This window comes from Emydura macquarii, unplaced genomic scaffold (genome assembly GCF_026122565.2).
Source record: "Emydura macquarii macquarii isolate MOO-44397 ecotype Brisbane River unplaced genomic scaffold, CSIRO-AGI_Emac_v2 contig_480, whole genome shotgun sequence".
NCBI classification, from domain to species: domain Eukaryota; kingdom Metazoa; phylum Chordata; order Testudines; family Chelidae; genus Emydura; species Emydura macquarii.
In genome coordinates this window covers 6,762,893-6,777,919 of record NW_027130617.1, presented here as the reverse complement: position 1 = coordinate 6,777,919, position 15,027 = coordinate 6,762,893, and the positions used below count along the sequence as shown (strand labels likewise).

The following is a 15,027-nucleotide window of genomic DNA, read 5'->3' as shown; positions in this document are numbered from 1 at the left end:
ACTTTATCAGCAAAGCCAGAAGAGCCTGTAAGCTCCAGAAGACATGCACTTCTGGATTTTTCCCTATTAAAAAAGCCAAAAGGCCCCAGGAAAGTTACACTGCATAATCTATTAGTATAACCTTCACGCTGAGAAAAATCAAGCACTTTAAGTCATAAACCTGATTCTCTTCTGAATTGCACTGGTTTGTTAGCTGTGTAACCCCACTAAGTTCCTGATTTGCACCTGTTTGACTGGAGAATAATCATGCACAGAAAGGTCCTTAAGTTACATTTTGTCACAACTGCTGCAGAGCATTAATACACATATTTAGAATTTCCTTTTCATGTTTTTCTTGTGAAGTATAAACTTTAATATATTATTGCCTAGCTTATTAAGATGTCTTAATATCCCTCTGATGTATAAAATGATTGAGTCAGCATTGCAAGAGAAACTATAACTTCTGGAATTGTATGACAGAATTTGGCTTCTCAACTTTACAGTTGCATTAACATCTTTTGTGCTAAAAGATTGCTAAAAGTATAGCGTAGAGCCCAGATTGTCTTTCAGATCAAAGGAAGTTTGCAGGCTAGCATTTTTTTTAAGTCAATTTTTTTTTTCTGGTAAACCGAACAAGTTCAGTCTAAACATGATTAGGTCTCAGAAAACATAGAACCTCACTGAAAAGCGAGATAAAAAAGCCCTTAGAGTACTTTAAGGCTACTTTTGGTTCCCTGCCCCCAGTTTTTAAATAACCAGGTATACAAAAATACTGCCAAGACAGAGTGGAGTATTACAGTAGCAGAAAGTTTGGCCTAAGCATGGGAGCAGAATCTCAGGAAAGGAGAGATCTTATTCCACTTTATAGTACCAACAACAATTCCCTTCAGTATGCCCTAAATTTAAACCAGTATAAGCAGTATAATTCTTTTCCTCCTGATCCTAGCTACTACCTATGAAAAAGTCATGGGTTAGTGAAATGGTAACAAGAATGCTAGTTCCCTTCCTTCCATACATCTTTATCTGGAGTAAACTCAACAATAGAAACTAACTAGAGGAGGGATTATCTATCTGCAGAACTCCCTACTTTAACTACTAACCAACACCACATCATTTCTTCTCTGGCTTTAGAAAGTAGAGCCTTATATAAGCTCAGCTGGACTTAAACAGGCTCAGCTGCACCTGTTAAAAACCAGCTGGGAGTGACTCTCTGAGCTGCCTATGTACCCTGGCTGGGAATTAACCCCACAAATCCCAGCCACTGCCTGAGTAACTAGGAATTGGTCCTAGGAAATGCCCAGGGTGGAGTGTGGCAGGGCATAAAGTTCCCTCTGCCCCCAAGGGGCACAAAAAGACATGTAACCCTTCACATAAGATTATGTGTATTTGTCTCCAGTCAGACATATTCTAGCAGTCAAGAAATTATTGATTTATCACCTTCTGGAGAAGGAGACTTTTCTGACAGATTTACACACTAAATCATTATTATTGCAGAATAAACTTAAAATAACACTGGCTGAAGCTGTTGGCAAGTCATTCAGTTATTTATTTGTGCGCTCTTGGGGACAAAACTGTCCCCCAATACACAACCCAGGCAAATGAACTTTGCACAGCGTTAGGACTCCAGAGATTGGCCACAACAGAAGCCGTGGTGCTGCAGCAGCCCCCATGATGGCTGGGCCCTCCCCCTTCACATAGGGATGTGGCTGGTTGATCCGCATCCCTTAGCCCTTTCCTAAATCCCTCTGCAGTAAAAGCAAATATATCATTTATGCCCTATCATGTCTTTGATGATACTGTGATTGAACAAATTTCTGCTCCTGGAAAAATGAGAGAAGTGAAATGGGGTTTTCAGAAAGAATGTTGAAGCAGCTAGCAAACCTTTTCATCAGCCTGCTCAGCTCTACACTGGGAGCTCAAATATTACATATTTCTCCCCTCTCTTGCTTAAAATAAAAGTTACAGCTGTTCAACACATGCACTGCCCTTTGATGATGAAGAATAGTAATAATAATACTTAGTATTTATATAGTAGAGTATAATTATTGTATAATAGTGCTTTTGATCATGCGTCTCAAAGCCCTTTGCAAAATAATCCACATTAGCCACATTTTATATATGAGGAGACACAGGCACGGAAAGGTCAGGTGATTTCCCCCAAGTTTCCATACAGAGATTCTGGAATAAGACCTTGGTCTCCTAAACCTTTGTCTACAGCCTTAGCTACTGGTACTTTTCAATGTATCTCAAGTGTTTTCTTACCTCAACTACTATGAAGCATGGTAAAATTGTGTCATTTCTCTGAGTCTGATGCCTGCTGTTTGAAATCATGTTCACCTGTGAAGAAAATAAAGCACATTGTGTATGACTTTTCTGACAGATTTACACACTAAATCATTATTATTACAGAATAAACTTAAAATAACACTGGCTGAAGCTGTTGGCAAGTCATTCAGTTTATTTATTTGTGCACTCTTGGGGACAAAACTGTCCCCCAATACACAACCCAGGCAAATTAACTTTGCACAGGGTTAGGACTCCAGAGATTGGCCACAACAGAAGCCGTGGTGCTGCAGCAGCCCCCATGATAGCTGGGCCCTCCCCCTTCACATTGTGCACATCCATAAAGAACTATAAAATCATAGAAATGTAAGGCTGGAAGGGACCTGGAGAAGTCATCAAGCCAGCCCCTTGTGCTGTGGCAGGACCAAATAAACCTAGACCATCCCTAACAGGTGTTTGTCCAACCTGTTTTTAAAAGCTTCCAGTGAACTACCCTAATAATTAGAAAGTTTCCTGTAATATCTAACCTAAATGTCCCTGGATGAAGATTAATCCCATTACCTCTTGTTCAACCTTCAGTGGTCATGGAGAACAGTTGATCACTGTCCTCTTTATAACGTCCCTTAACAAACTGGAAGATTGTTATCAGGTCTCCCTTCCCCCACGTTAGTCTTCTTCTCAAAACTAAACATGCCCAGTTTTTTTAACCTTTCCTCACAGGTCAGGTTTTCTAAACCTTTTATCATTTTTGTTGCTCTGGTCTGGACTCCTTCCAATTTGTCCCCATCTTTTCTAAATTGTGGTGCCCAGAATTGGACACAGTACTCCAGCTGGGGCCTCACCAGTGCTGAGTACAGTGGGACAATTACCTCCTGTGTTTTACATACAACACTCCTGTTAATACACTACAGAATCATATTAGCCTTTTTTTGCAGCTGCATCAGATTGACAACTCATATTCAGTTTGTGGTCCACTATAATCCCCAGATCCTTTTCATCAGTACAACCACCTAAACAGTTATTCCCCCTTTTGTAGTTATGTGTTTGATTTTTCCTTCCTAAGTGAAGTACTTTGCACTTGCCTTTACTGAATTTCATCTTGCTGATTTCAGATCAAATCTCCAGTCTATCAAGGTCTTTCTAAATTTATATCTGTCCTACAAAGAGCTTGCAACCCCTCCCCACTTGGTGTCACCTGCAAATTTTCCAAGCATACTACTCCATTATCCAATTCATTAATGAAAATATTGCATAGTATTGGACCCAGGAGTGATTGCAGGACCCAATGGATACACCCTCCCAATGTGGCAGCAAACCATTGATAACTATTCTTTGAATACATTCTTTCAACTAGTTGTGTACCTCCCCAGTAATTTCATCTAGACCATATTTCCCTAGTTTGCTTATGAGAATGGCAGGTGAAACTGTGTCAAAAGCGAAACTAAAAGCAAGGCACATCACATCTACTGCTTCCCCCACAACCACTAGGTCAATAACCTTATCAAAGAAGAAAATTAAGTTGGTTCGACATGATTTGTTCTTGACAAATCTATGATGGCTATTCCTTATAACCCTATTGTCTTCCAAGTACCTGCAAATTGATTTTTTAATAATTTGCTCCAGTATCTTTCAGTACTGAAGTTACGCTGATTGGTCTATAATCATCTGGGTCCTCCTGGTTCTCTTTTATATATAGGTACTATATTTGCCCTTCTCCAGTCTTCTCGGACCATTCCCGTCTCAAGGAGTTCTCAAAGATAATTGCAAATCGCTCTAAGATTGCTTCTGCTAGTTCCTTAAGTACCCTAGGATGAATTTCATCAAAACCTGCCAATTTGAATACCTCTAACATATCTAAATAGTATTTAATCTGTTCTTTCCCTATTTTGGCTTGAGTTTCTTCCCCAGTTGATAATATTAATTGTGTGGAGTATCTGGTCACCATTCACTTTTTTAGTGAAGACTGAAGCAGAATAGGCATTAAGCACCTCAGCTTCCATGATGTCATCAGTTATTAGCTCACCTTCCCCACTAAGTAGAAACCTACACTTTCCATCATCTTTCTCTTACTCCTAATGTATTTAAAGAACCTCTTCTTATTGCCTGTTATGTCCCTTGACAGTTAACTTATTTTGTGCTTTAGCATTTCTGATTTTGTCCCTATATATTTGTGCTGTTCTTTTGTATTCCTCCTTATCAAATTGACCATGTTTCCACTTTTTATAGAATTCCTTTTTGATTTTCAGGTCATTAAAGAGTTCCTGATGGAGCCATATTGGCCTCTTACTATCCTTTTTATCTTTCCTTTGCATCCAAATAGTTTGCAGTTGTGTCTCCTTGAGGAACTGCCAGCTCTCTTGAACTCCTTTTTCCTTTACATTTTCTTCCCATGGGCCGTTATCTAGCAGTTTTCTCAATTGTTAAAGTGTGCTATTTTAAAATCCATTATCTTTATTCTGCTGCTCTCATGCCTTCCTTTCCTACGAATCATGAAATCTATCATTTCATGATCACTGTCACCTAAATTGCCTTTCACCTTCAGATTTGCTACCAATTCCTCCCAGTTGGTCAGAATCAAGTCTAAAAAGGCTGTCCCACTGGTTACTTCCTCCTTGATACATTCCAAGAACTTACTGGAAATTTTGACGTTGCTGAGAACAGTTTGCCTACAGCAGACCGAATAAGAATTGGTTTATATACACAAACTTGCAGCAGAATAATAAGTATGAATTACAACTGATTTAGTTATATCAGTGCCAGTCTGTATGTAGACACTAATTCTGGAATAAAAGTGATTCAAATTCAGTTAAGTAAAATTGGCTTGTTACTGGCCTGTGCTAAGTTGACTGTAGCCATGTTTGTTCCAAAATAAGAGCATCCACATTCAGATTTACACCTAAAAGGAATTTAGTTAAATTTTTGCAAGTGTTTTGTGTTTTGACTAGCCCTAATAATCCATCTCCGTTCAGCAATTCACTTAGCCCTGTGTTATGGTCCCACTGATTGTAATGGGACATAAGCATGTGCTTAAAGTTAAGTACTTGCTTAAGTGCTTTGCTGAAAAGGATGGACTTCAATTTCATGCTTAAACACTTTGCTGAAATGGAGTCTTAGGCTGCAAAGACAGAATCTGAGCCTGTAAGGTGCTGCATGTCTCCCATTGGCAGTTGAGGGTGCTCAGCATCTAAAAGGTTCGAGCATAATTTTTGCTGCATATGAACAGGGCTCATATTCCAACTTTTCTGAGCATTACCTGGCATGGTGCATAGCAGCTGCCTGGAGTGTGGAAGGTCAGGTGTAAAGCAGCCACTGAGAAGTGCCAGAAAAAAATATAATCCTTCTTTGTCTTGAAGTGAGATCCAAGGATATGACCAAATAATGGCCAAAGGTTTGTGCCAGGAAGGATAGGAATTTAAAATCAGCATTGACTTGTATTAAAAGGGGTTCAGGGAATCTGCCTTGAAAATATATTTTAATAGTGAAAAATGATACATTGTGGTATTAAATTTAACAAATTTGAACAAGGCAAAAAGAATTCACCACCACTTGATGAAATTCTTCATAATATGTTGTAAAACTTAAGCAAAAAGTACTATATTGACAGCATATACGTAAAAGGTCAGATCTAGGAGATATGCTGGGTTATACCAGCTGGAGAGCTGGCCCAAGAATATTTTGAGTTAAGAGCCAGAGACTCCAAACTTGAGGGATAAGGATGTGATCCATAGCGCAAAGCCTGAGATGAGAATGAACATGAAGATCAAATTAGTTCTATGCTGCTATGGGGTAGTTCCCATAAGTTGTGTTGAAATTTGTCATGAACCTATGAATATGTAAAATCCGAATAGCCACTACAATAACAGAGAAAAAAATGTCTATCATCCAAGATACTCTGATGGCTCCCATTACAGAAGTATTTAAGCATCTTGAAATTTTAGAGAGATGGAGGCCCACATTTTTAAAAGGTATTAAGGCACCTAACTCCCTTTGATTTCATGCCTACTCCATGCTTCTGCCATTTACATGGTCACATAGTTATCCTCTATGGATTTCTTTTGAAAAGCAAAACAAAACAAAAATGGAAGCACTGACAAAGTAGACAGCCTCGGGTAAGTTCTCCATTACGGTATAGGTTCTCCTTGTACTGTCCATTACACCAATGCAAAGTGGATGTAAAATCATACCAAATAATCAAAAATAAGTCTTTGCATCCTGCTATAGTTTTCCTTAAATCTGAGACTCAGGATAGAGACACAACTGGTGTGTTCCATTCCACATATTCCCTATAACAAGTCTCTTAATTTCTGAGTGAGGCAAATTAGTTATGCGTACTTCACAAGATGTAAAGAGTAACGTTCTGAACTAATTAAATGTACTTAAATATAAACAAAACTCATTAGGGTTATCTGTAGCTTTTATACTCCCAAGAATAATGAGAATGTAATTCCTTTCCTGAAGGTAGACATAAACCGTAACTGGAGAATAGTAAATGTATCAGGAAAATAGAAGAGCAACATCACTGTGCTATGAAGGAAAACAAAAATCCTTATAAGAGGAAAATATCTTTCAGTGCCAAACCTGGCACGTTGTATCAGATGCCTTGTGAGGATGAGGAAGCACATGGGCTTTTAATGAAGAAAAAGAGAAAAAGGATGAGCATATGTTTCCCCAAGATACAAAAATCATGTATTCATGAAGGGGGAAATCCATACCACAGTCTTAATGCATGAGTGATCAAATGCTTTATGGGCCTGACCCAAAGACTCTGTTGATGTCAGGTACTGTGCAGAGTGGCTGGGGAGCTGAAACACACTCTCCCAACCCAGGGCAAGTGAGTCCACACCAATTGCACAGGGGATGTTCGGCCACCAGGCTCTGAGTTAACCTGACTGCCCCCTATTGTGGCCTTCTGCACCAGTCTCTGCTTGGCCAGCATAGAGACTTTTTCTGCAGTGGGCAGAGGTTATACAATCATCTCTGTGTGGCAGCGGTCCTTCTGCACAGTCACTTTGCATTATTTAAATGGTGCAGAGAGCCTTGAGCTGGTCTTCTGTACCATGGGTGAATTTCACCCCAGAAGATCTTTGATTGTCTTACTTCACACCAATGCATCAGCCAGAAGTAAGAGCTTCCCTTTATACAGGGAGACAGAAATCTAAATGAAACAAAATTGCACTGAGTGAAAAGCTACAGGGGTATAGGAAAGCACAAGGACACCTCTAGAGACAGCGAGCAGAACTCTAAGCAGCTGTGAAGCCACATGTCTTATCTGACAGACCAGATTATACAAAGATAAATCTACTTCCATTTTCATCCTTATGAGAATTCACAGAGTTTAAGGTTTGCTCTAGTATTGTATGAAACAAAATGTACTAAAGCTTTTTCCTATTTTTCTGCAATCTGCATAATCAGAGGCACCTCCTGGCATGATATAAATAAACCGTTGTTCAACTTCCATTGTCAATAACTTTTTCCTAAAGCAGGGAAATTATTCTATGTACCTTTTAATGTAGGGCCAGAGCCTCAGCTGGTGTAAACCTCTGTAACACCACTGATTTACACCCACTGAGGGTATGGCCTATTGTGTAATGTCCAACACAAACAAAATGAATTTAAAGATGATTATTAAAGAACTCCAGAGAGTTTCAAAAGTTAAAGTTATTTGTTGCTATTGTGGATTTTTCTTTATTTGTTGTTTTGCACATTACTAAGTACAATGGAACAAGCAGACCCGGAAAAATACATGTTTAGTTACTGTAAAATTTAATGGACAGCAACTTCTTCCAATATCTTATATTGTTCATATAATGTCATCTCTATCTATTACATCTCCTTCTCTATCTTTTAGGGGCTTGTCTTCTCTGCAGTGTTAGCTTGAGGTACAACTCCAATGTTGCCCTTAACCTGACTCTTGTCCACACACAAAAATCTCTAGCTCCAGTTGATTGTTGCTTTAGACTCAAGCTAGCTGGCCCTTTAGGGCATGTCTACTCTGCAGCTGGGAATGTGCTCACCAGGTTGGACTGACAGACCCACACTAGCTCTGCTTGAGATAGTGCACTAAAAATAGTAGTTTGGCTGTTGCAGCCTGGATGGTGTCTCAGGCTAGCTGCCTAAACCCAAGTCCACCCATCCCCCCAGGTGCAAACTTGATTGGCCAGTCCAAGCTGCATGTCCATGCCACATTGCTGTTTTTAACATGCTGCCTCGAGAAGAATTAGTGTGAATCTATCTATCAGAGCTAGGATGCATGCGCCCAGCTGCAGTGTAAACATAACCTGGGGGGGGGGGATGGGTTAAAGCATCAGTGCTGCTGACACTCAAGCACTAATGCAGAGGGGACTCAGCTGCTAATCCAAACACTCTGGGTAGCTCAAGTGTTGTTTTATAGTGTGAGCACTCTTCCGAGAGGAGTTAACTCAAGGGTTGATAATTCAAACTAACGCTGCCGTGAAGACAACTTTAGCATGTGATTATTCCCATTGACTTCAATGGGACTGCTCACATGCTTGCAGTTACACATGAGCTTAAGTGTTTTCCCAAACTTGGGTCAGCGTTTGCTGCCTGCAGTTCCTTATTGATTTTTTCCCCTACAATTTCTTTTATATTGCAAAGTTTAATTTTATTTTCATGATTTTGCAACTGATTGTTTCACAAAGTCAATTCCTCAACGTTCAGCTGTGTCAGAATAATGCAAGTAAATGTTGTTCTTCCAAATGAGGGGTCATAAACTGGGAGCCAGTCCTGAAATCCTTATGTCTGACGGTTCTGAGTGAGGAAAGGGTTCAAAAAGAGGCATTGGCTCCATAACAACTATCCCAGAACTCTTGATGCAATAGCATTTAAAATCAAAGACAAGGGTCGGATTACTCCTTGAAACACCATCTGAAAAGAAAATGCCGCAAAATGTCAGTTTTTTGTTTGATTTTATGTTATTTTATCCAGTTGTCATCTTAATAAATTGCTCTGGCAGTATAAATCTGTTGTCTTCAGTTCCTTTTGATAAAAGGCAATTTGTATACACTCTATAAATGTTTTATGAGTGGAAATCGCATCACATTTTGACATACAGTAAAACAAGGATATGAATGTGCTAAAGGACATTTCATCCTGATGTTGCTGTAGTCTGCAGGGCTTTTATCCAAGTAACCAATATTTGAGTTGATTCTTAAACAATTCCTCTACATATATCATGTATTTAATTATTAAGCAAAACTCCCTATTATTTTCAAAGTGGAGTTCTGTTTATAAATCAGCAGCAGAATGAGTAAAATACATTTTAAACTAATTTCTAATTAAAAGTAATTCCTTATTCACATCAGGCAGTACCTTAATCCATGAAGCACTGTCTGCCTGTGCTGAGAGGCCTGAGTAAAAATACCGGAATCTGGCTCTTAATCTTCGGAGAATATATTCTTCCTTTATGATGGTGAATTTGAAAAATATTTAATTGTAATGTTTTAGCATGTATGTAGCTGAAAGTGTCCTCCCAATCTGATTTGTCTGAGGTGCTTCAATTGTGCCATTTTTTTGCGTGTATGCACACCAGCACAAGCACTACAGAAACTCAATGACTATACTACTGAACACAATTCAGAGCTTTCCAAAACTATACCGTGTCATGAAAGAATTAAAACTCTAATGGATATACCAATAGCCAGGGAAAGCAAGTTTTTTCACTGAGAAATTTCTATTGATGGTATCACTCGCTATTTGCCTCCCTTCCCATCCAGTAAATATTGCACGGTGCACACATGGTCGGTAGCCTACAAACACGTTTTTGCAAAGTGCAGGCAGGCCTGCAATGTCTCCTGGGTTTGCTGCCTGAAACAATCATTGCAGTGTTTACAATGTAAACTAGCTTTAAGGCAACATTGCCTGACAGTGAAATCTTTTAGATGGTGGCATTATTTTGTCAGGAAACTCCATGTGAATGACATGCAGGCTGATCTCTAATAATGACTGAATATTGGGTTATTGGAATGTTTACTGAATGCACGTTGGCTTAGTTTAATAGCAGGGCTATTAGGAAACTAGCAGGAATGTAACATGGCAGGGGCATTAAGAAACAGTACCTGAGCTATTAGCAGGGAAGATATTATTTATAGGCATCAGCAAATTATAAGACTTGTTTTGCTAAGGCTGGGAGCCAAATGATTAGATGGGCACTAAACAGTTAAAAAGCCACTCTCCAGAGAGAAGAGAGGCAGCTGTCAGGGGCTGTTCAGAAGAACAAGTTTACACAAAGCAAACCTGAAGCAAACCCTGCCTAGCCTGTTACTATAGGGTGGTAGGGCTTAGGGTAAAATAGACATGTACATAGACTGTTTATTATTTTAAAAATCATTTTCTCTTATGGTTTGCCTTGTTCCTGCTATTAATATTAAACAATGCTTTGGTTTGAGAAAGCAGCCGTTTCACCTTTATTATCCACTGGTCACAAGCTCCTGAAGGATAGATTTTGCGGTGCCATAATCAGTCAGGTGTGCTGAGAAATCATAAATGATACATAGGAACCCTGTCTAAGAGTCGGAGAATCACAGAATTCCACTTGAAAGAGGCAGAGGCATAGAGCCTAGCACCTGAGGGGATGCACTCGAGGGGAGACCAACGAGGGTTCAAAGGTGCACTAGACCAGTAACCGTGACACTCCATCTCTTGATGTATTTAAAATTAGACTGGACAAAAGACTACCTAGAAAATTGGAAGGAACAATCTTGCACAGGCAAGTGGATGGAGCAAATTAGGTCTTTTCCATCTCTAATTTCTATGGTTACAGTTAGGCTGAACATACAGAGTCACATGACAAACACTGATTTTGTTCTGATTTCCAAAGGCAACTGATGTGCTGCAGAAGGGGATAGTAAATTGGTCCACTCCAATCTTTCTCAGCTGCTTCTCTTAGACAGTGATATCACAGATGCTAAAAAAAGGGATGTACTTAGACAATCATGATGCCTAACAGGAACTAACAAAGAAGATTTTTTTTAAACTGATTTTTATTTAAGTCGACACTTTCCTCATGGAAAAAATACTGAAAATGAAGATTTCCCTTTTCTTTCCATCCCCCTTCCTTTCAGGACAAAGTTTTTACAAAAACAGCCCATCTTCTTTCTCTCACACCCACAGACAAACCCCACAATTTTTTTTCCGAACTGTAATTGACCCCTCACATACAAAGAGAAGGGAATATTTACTCAGTAAGTACTTAGTTCAGTGGCTCTCAAGCTTTCCAGACTATTTGTACCCGTTTCAGGAGTCTGATTTGTCTTGCATACCCCCAAGTTTCACCTCACTTAAAAATTATTTGATTACAAAATCAGATATAAAAATACAAAAGTGTCACAGCACACTATTACTGAAAAATTGCTTACTTTCTCATTTTTACTGTCCAGTATATAGAACAGTTTGAACAAATCATTGTCTATATGAAATTTTAGTTCGTACTGACTTTACTAGTGCTTTTTATGTAGCCTGCTGTAAAACTAGGCAAATATCTAGATGAGTTGATGGACCCCTTGGAAGACCTCTGCATACCCCTTGAGGGTACATGTACCCCTGATTGAGAAACACTGCCTTAGCTGACTAGGTCTTTATTCTGAATCGCAATACCATTTTAGCTTTGATCAGTTGTACATTATATAAAAGATCAGGAAAAATCTCATAATACAGGATACAGTACTTCTAAGTCTTCCTTTCTGGTGGAGTCACTTATGCTGTGAATATTGAAGAATGCAGCTGACTGATCAGCAGCGGAAAAGAACTCTAGACATCAAGAATGAATCTGCCTTTAGACTTCCCACTATTCTGTGCTGGGTTTTTTCCTCTTCTTCCTAAAAAGTTTCCATCACATCTTACATTTTGCTGGTACAGCCATTAAATCAGTCTTTTCTCTGATGTTGATGCCAGCACTGATCTTTGGAGGAAGAGATGCTAAAGCAAAGAGACAGCTAATACCATCCCTCAGATGATAATATTACATCCACAACCTACAGAGCACATTCAAACAGCTAAAGAAATGGAGATGAAGTCTGTTCTCTAACACAGATCTTCCATATCATAGCTGCATGTGTTGCAAAGCTGATATCAGACCAAAATTTAGAGCATCAAAGATCAGAGTTTCACATATATTTTTCCCCATTAGATGAGGAAAAGAAGAAGTTTGTGGGTTAAAACTTTTACTCTCTGTCACTGGTGAAATGGTTGGCTTCTTTGCACTGGAGCAAATGTGTGACATATCCCCATATCTCTATTTGTGCTATAAAAAGTTGCAAAGCAAAAATGGAAAAGATTGTGTTTTCACTATGCCTTGAAGGACTCTGTAATTCTAAGTTCAGGATTTGCCAGAACAACAGAATTGAATGTCCACCAGTAAGAATGTTCTGCATCCAATCCCCTATAAACTCCCCATATATATAGCGATGGTCAGCAGAAGTGACTTTGTTCATATAGATAGTCAAGATGATACAGAGGGAGAGAAGTAATCCCTTAGGACAGCCAGAGCCCAAATCATATAAGGCTTTGTAAAAGAAAATTCATACCTTGAACTGCATCCAGAAGTAAACCGAGAAGCCAGTGACATCTAGTATATTACCAGGTGGGATACACTACCCATGAGTTGCACCATCAAGTAGCGTGGATGACTTTATTCTGCCTGGAACTTCTGGACAACCTTCAAATGTAACTTCATGTGAAGTGCATTCACAGAATCATAGAATATTAGGATTGGAAGGGACCTCAGGAGCTCATCTAGTCCAACCCCCTGCTCAAAGCAGGACCAACCCCAACTAAATCATCCCAGACAGGGCTTTGTCAAGCCAAGCCTTAAAAATCCCTAAGGATGGAGATTCCACCACCTCCCTAGGTAACCCATTCCAGTGCTTCACCACCCTCCTAGTGAAAAACTTTTTCCCAATATTCAATCTAGACCTGCACCACTGAAACTTAAGATCATTCCTCCTTTTGTCATCTGCCACCACTGAGAACAGCCTAGCTCCATCCTCCGTGGAACCCCCCTTCATGTAGTTGAAGGCTGTTATCAAATCTCCCCTCACTCTTCTATTCTGTAAACTAAATAAGCCCAGTTCCCTCAGCCTCTCCTCATAAGTCATGTGACTCAGCCCCCTAATTTTTATTGCCCTCCGCTGGACAGTCTCCAATTTGTCCACATCCTTTCTGTAGGGGGGCCCAAAACTGGACATAATACTGCAGATGTGGCCTCACCAGTGCCAAATAGAGATGAATAATCACTTCCCTTGATTTGCTGGCAATGCTCCTACTAATGCACCCAATATGCTGTTAGCCTTCTTGGCAACAAGGGCACAGTGTTAACTCATATCCAGCTTCTTGTCCACTGTAACCCCAGATCCTTTTCTGCAGAACTGCTGCTTAGCCAGTCGGTCCCCAGTCAGTAGCAGTGCATGGGATTCTTCCGTCCTAAGTTCAGGTCTCTGCACTTGTCCTTGTTGAATCTCATCAGATTTCTTTTGGCCCAATCCTCCAATTTGCCTAGGTCACTCTGTATCTTATCCCTACCCTCCAGTATATCTACCACTTCCCCCAGCTTAGTGTCATCTGCGAAGTTGCTGCAAGTGCAATCCACCCCATCATTCAGATCATTAATGAAGATGTTGAACAAAACCAGCCCCAGAACCAACCCCTGGGACACTCCGCTTGATACCAGCTGCCAACTAGACATCGAGCCATTGATCACTATCCATTGAGTCCGACAATTCAGCCAGCTTTCTATCCACCTTATAGTCCATTCATCCAACCTATACTACTTTAACTTGCTGACAAGAATACTGTGGGATACCGTATCAAAAGCTGTGCTAAAGTCAAGATATATCACATCTACCACTTTCCTCACATCCACAGAACCATCATAGAAGGCAATCAGGTTGGTCAGGCATGACTTGCCCTTGGTGAATCCATGCTGACTGTTCCTGATCACCTTCTTCTCTTGCAGGGACTTCAGAATGGATTCTTTGAGGACCTGCTCATGAATTTTCCAGGGACTGAAGTGATTGCAATAATGTGGTGGGAGGAAGGAAATCTAACATATGTAATTGCCAGATGCAGATGGAAGAAGACTCTCTTGATCTCTATTGCAACCTGAGAATCTAGGAGCATCCATTAATTGTAAATATCATTGACAAATTCTGGATACTCCTCCCCTTCAATATCGAGGGTAGTTGGTCTTGTATTTCCTCTAGATACTTGTATCTTTCCACCAGACTCACCTCTTGTCTGGACTGAGCTTTAGCCAACTTAATCTTCTCAAAGCCCCACTCTCAGCCATGCACTGAGAAAGCCAAGTGCCTGCATCATCTAGGTCAAAAGAAATTGGAAAGTAAAGCTGAATGTTACCAGCACATTGATGATGCTGCAGCCCTAACTATTGGCATCCCATACACTCTGAACAAAAGGGGCTGTATAAAAGAAAGGTGATTATGTTCACACTAATGTATCACCACAGTTGAACAATTGCACCAAGTCTTGTACAAAGTATGCTATGTAATGTATCTTTGAAAAAGCTATAATTTGCTGAGTATGATTATCATGTTCATATGCATGTATTATCACTGTATCTGAAGTTATGAATATTTGCTATTTGTTTGTATCTCAAATATGTTGTATTCTTGGGTGATATCCACAAGGCAGATTTACATCAGGACTAGCCAGCCATGTATTGATGATCCATTAAGAACTGCTTCTAGGGATCCCACAAAGACTCTTCAGACAGCATGTAGGTAATGAATACCT

At 39.8% G+C, this 15,027-nt stretch overlaps 1 long non-coding RNA gene across 1 annotated transcript in view; it reads right to left on the bottom strand.

The window, feature by feature from the left end:
- LOC137146756 (uncharacterized) overlaps positions 1 to 14,594 on the bottom strand; it is a 30,537-nt gene extending 15,943 nt beyond the window's left edge. Inside the window, exons 1-2 of the long non-coding RNA XR_010918035.1 lie at positions 14,505 to 14,594; positions 2,242 to 2,316 (exon numbers count right to left, since the gene is read on the bottom strand). This is a non-coding gene — a long non-coding RNA (uncharacterized lncRNA). The remainder of the gene's footprint in view (positions 1 to 2,241; positions 2,317 to 14,504) is intronic.
- Positions 14,595 to 15,027: the final 433 nt, after the last annotated feature.